Consider the following 5035-nt stretch of genomic DNA (forward strand, 5'->3'; position numbering starts at 1 on the left):
GACGCAGGAGATTGATCTTGGGGGTCAAGGAAGATGCGGCACTGACTTCTTCAACTGTGCACCTCAGGTATACGACTTTGATCTCATTGGGGTTGAACTTAGGTGGCATGCTGGAGGCAGCTGGTGTCAGATAAACCTCGATTCTGCACAACCGAGAGGGTTGCACCTTGGCCTCCTCCGAGCCAAAAGCCGAAAGCTATAGCTAATGTTTTCAAAACAAAAATCTTATCTAGGTTGTTCTGGATTGTTTCTTTACTAGGTGTAGCTTTCATTCTGAAGGCTATTTCTAATAAAATTATGGATTTTGCTGTTCCAGCCTTTGAATTTGCATTCCAGGCAATAAGCATGATAGAAGGTAGAAATAGCATGTGTCCTCTATTTAAAGGGTCTTCCTGAAATCACCCAGTGATACTTCTGTTAATAGTTCACTAGTCAAAAATTTATCACATGGCCAAAACTAGCTACAAATAAGACCTAAAATATGTCTTTAAATCAATGAAAATTTTCTATAATAAAATTATAGGTTTATGTACCTAATGGAGAAGAGGAAAAAAGATAGAGGAAAGTAGAAGTTTCTGGAATATTGGAATTAGAAAATTATTAATTTCTTGATAACCTTGCATCTAAGCACCTTTCACAAAACTGATTAATTCCAATGGTTTGTCAAGTTCCTCTTTGAGATTACAAATAACATTTCTGCAAATAATGAATATCTTATCTTTTCCTTATGATACATATACATTTATAATTTTTCTTTATCTTAATTGACTACCTACCTCTGCCAGTAAAATGTTAAAACAGTAACTTTAAATAATATAATTTGACTTTGGGCTTTAACGGTAATGCTTCAAATAGTTTGCTATTTAGCATATAGCTTAAAAGTAAGAAATACTTTCTCTTTGTTAATTGTTTTAAAATATTCATACTTTCTACTATTTCATATGTTAATGCAGACTTACATTAATGTAGCTTCTCATTGTTAAGCGACTCTAACATTGATGAAACAAAATATATTTAGTAATGATATGTCATACTTGATCTCCAAATTTAGTTTGCTAATGTTTTATTGTATTTTTGCATGCAGTTCACATTGTGCTTATGTTTAATGTTTATATTATAATTATATACAATACATTTTTTTGCTTTCTTGGTATGTTAATTTATGACTTTCAGTTGGGTAGATTCCTTCAAATATTTTTTCCTATGGTTTCAAACTGTATATATAAAATGGAAACAATCTGCTCTTTGAAGATTTGCTAAAATTCATCATGTAAGACGTATGAGATTTTACAAAGAGCTCCTCCACGGAAGAATGTTTGTGAAACTGTGTCAGTGGTTTCAATAGAAAATAGGAGGAAAGGAATTGGAAATAACAAGTTAAGACAATATCTTAAAAATATGTCACTGTAAAAGATTTTTTGGGGTAGTTGTTGCCAGAAAATTTTGGAAAACTTCTAATAAATATCTAAAATAATACTACCGAAGGCAGGGTGCCTGAGAATTTATCAGTGGGGGAGCTCATTGGCCTACATATTCTGACTTTTCAAGTGTTTATCTTGTTAAATATAAATAGACAGTCAAATCTCATGAGATATTAGGGTAAAGTCTCTAACAAGACAGAGAACAAAATTAATAAACAGATTTTTAAAAGTCCTGTCATTAACATAATACTTAGAGAAGAAGTTTTTTAAATATATTATTTTTGATGTAAGATAGGATACTCTATTCATGAAATAAATATATCATGATTTTTCAGATCATCTGAGTTCTTGTGTATTAAACCCATGGTGAGGTGGTGGTTGGTGTAGAGATCAGTGAAAGAATTTAAGACAAAAAAAGAAAACTGAAAGAAAAAAATTGTATAATTTGAGAAAACATAATCCTCTTACAAATTCAGTCTGATCTAGAACACTGAACATCATAAAAATTAGTACACTCAGAATGATAAAGAGAAGAAATTGAGATGAGAAAACTAAAAAAAATTGATACAAATTTATTTCATGTGAATGAAAAACATGTTTCCTTATTATAGAACCCTTTCAGTGAAAAAATGACTAAAGCAAAATAAAATAGCATTGTATTAATAAATTTGATGCTAGATAAATACACCTAAGTATTTTTTTTTTTAAATTTGGGTCATGACTTATAATTCATAGTCAGGCAATATATACTTTAATATACATAAATCAATTCTTATGTTAGAATTGTGGAAATTTTTTGAAAGATCTGAGCATAAATGTCAAAAGGTCTGTTTTTAAATACTGATGGTTAAGTTACTTTGACCTGGAAAACTAAGAATATCTATGAGTAAAATCTACATTAATCAAGCGAAGTAATGTTCTGTTATTTGTCAAATTGTTTTAATAAATTATCACGCCTTATGTTAAACACAGCCTTAAGTTACAAAATTTGGCTCAAGCAACTGTGAATAGTTGTCATGACATAATCATTGTCCATATGTTCTTTAGATATTTGCAGACTACATGTGAATAAATCAGCCTTTATCAAAAGCTTAGTTTATAAAATGGAAATTCTTTCCATTGAGAGATAATTATTTTTATTTCAAGTCAATAATTTTGTTGAATTAGTACATTGATCTCAAAAAATGAATTTTCAATATATTATCTCCTTTTAGACATTATCCATTTTTCATTTATTTCATCTTATTTCTATAGAATAGGCTTTCTTCTATTTGCTTCTAATGTGTGGTGATACTTACTTTTCATGTTTTTTAAAGACAATTTTTAGAGCAATTTTAGCCCCACAACTTACTTGAGTTTTTCATAGTTGAACATGTGCAAGAACTTAGTTGGGAGGAAAATACAGATATTTTCCATGTATTCCGTGCCCCAATACATGCATAGCCTCCTCCATTATCAACATCACTCAACAGCATCACTTTTAAATTTATTTTAGTATTATTTGTGCCTTCTCAACATTAAGTAGCGAGGCCAAAATGTTAACCTATTGTAAAGGAAACTCCATGAGTACCTTTTAAGTTTTAGTATTTGCCATGGTATAAAATGTATTATTGCCTTGCCACCAACCACCCCAAAACTTAGTATCTTGAAACAGTAACCGGTTGGGGTTGGACTGTGTGAGATGGCTCATCTGTTGGTCTCAGTTCACTTATTCAGGCATTTCTATGCAAGTCAGTTGACAGACAATGGCAGAAAATACAATTGTCTGGAAGTTAGGTGGCCCTCGGTTGGGTAAATTTGGACAGCTGGGCCACTGTCTTCATTCAGGATGGTCCCAGCTTTTTCACATGTTAGTAGTTACAGGATTCTTATGAACAGTATAGGAGAAGACAAACAACTTTTCACATCGCAATTGTTGGGTATTTTTTTTATTATTTTTTTTAATTTTGTTTTACTGTTGTGCAATTGTTAATATACTGGCCAAAGCAAGTCACATAAATGATCCCAGAAAGGAAGCTGGATGTCAGTCAAAGGTAAGCAGCAAATACTTGAGGAGAATTTGTAGCCATGTTTGCTGTCTATCACTTCTGCATTTGGATTTCTCTGAATCTAGGCTTCTTTATCTGCAAACTGAAAATACTACTAATAATAATGTCCATGTAAGGTTCTTTCTTGACTTCAATTAATCAATACTGTAAAGTACTTGGAACAAAGCCTAGTACATGTTAAGACTTATATATTTTTGTCATTATTATTGATATTTTTGCTAAACAAATATCTTCACTGGAGGAATATAAGTCCTGTGAGAATAAATACCATGTAATTGCACAAATGTAACTAAAATTTGTGTCACCTATCACCTACATGGAACACAACAAGTAATCTGTAAATATGGCTTCTATGAATAAATGAATTTATTAAAGTGACATCACTTCATTCTGCTATTTTCTCAAATGCTACCTGAAGCGTCTGGCTCCTGGTAAAAAACCTATGTGTGATTTATTTTAGGTTGGACCATAGACAATTATAAAAGCTTTACCCAGTAGGGTGCAGCAGGAAAGCTCCCTTCCTCACCCCAGATTCATTGCATAGCCAATATATTGCAGTCTCTGAAGCCAGGTGCAGTCACAGGTTCATGGCCTTCTGGCTAGCCATGTTCTTGTGTGCTATTTGCATTTCTAGCCCTGGTGCATTTCATTTGGGGGTCTCTTTATTAGGACCTTAGGCAGAGGACCTTCTCAACTGCCTTTGTTGACATCACCTTATTGAGGGAGGGGGCTAACTTGAAGACACTTCTTTCCACTCCAACTCAGTACTGAGCACTCTTTCCACTCCTAGATCTTCCTTCCTTACCCTCGACCCCATGGTTTGTAAAACTTCTGCTACAGAAGCCTTTTCTTCAGGGATCCCTGGCTGTGAGACATCTGGGCTCAACCACGTGACCCAGAGTGTGGGGATACAGGTAGGGGTGTGGGGAGTAGGAATTTTCTCCAGTTTATTCCTTGCTTAATCACTCAAAGGGATTAAAAACTTGACTGTTACTTTTACTTTTGGCCTGTTGCCTTTACGACTTATGAGAGAGAGTGAAGCTGCAAGGTGTCAGAGTAGCCAATTCAAGCAATAAATTGGTGTATTATATATAATTAGACCAAGCATAAATTAAAAAGCTTGGTAAAATAATTTTGGATTGTGGAGCCACATTTTTGGTGAGCTTGGTCAGTAAAGACCCCTCTAAAGAGATAGTGCTCAGACACTCATTATATATTACATATTGGTTGACTGATTAATTTTTGTCTCCCCAATTTGATCACAAGCACCATGTAGAAAGGGGTTTTCTCTTGTTCTCTGCTGTATTCCCAGTGCCTAGAACAGTGTTACATATTATATTTGCCCTCTACAAATATTTCTTTGCTACATTAATGAATAACCTTTGTATTATCAGTAATTGAAATTTTATTTCTATCAAAATTACTATGAAGAAGGAGAATTCATGCAGCTCAGCAGAACAGGAATATTTAGTATGCATCTATGGCATTATATAACATACATGTGGCAAAATATATTCATTATTATGTACTAATAAGTTTTAGATGTCTAACATGGGAAGTAAGGTA

The 5035-nt window shown here is 33.2% G+C and overlaps 1 pseudogene; it reads right to left on the minus strand.

The window, feature by feature from the left end:
- The window catches only part of LOC102525427 (large ribosomal subunit protein uL11-like), a 577-nt pseudogene extending 379 nt beyond the window's left edge, over positions 1-198 (minus strand).
- Between the last annotated feature and the right edge of the window lie 4837 nt (positions 199-5035).

This window comes from Vicugna pacos, chromosome 14 (assembly GCF_048564905.1).
Source record: "Vicugna pacos chromosome 14, VicPac4, whole genome shotgun sequence".
NCBI classification, from domain to species: Eukaryota; Metazoa; Chordata; class Mammalia; order Artiodactyla; family Camelidae; genus Vicugna; species Vicugna pacos.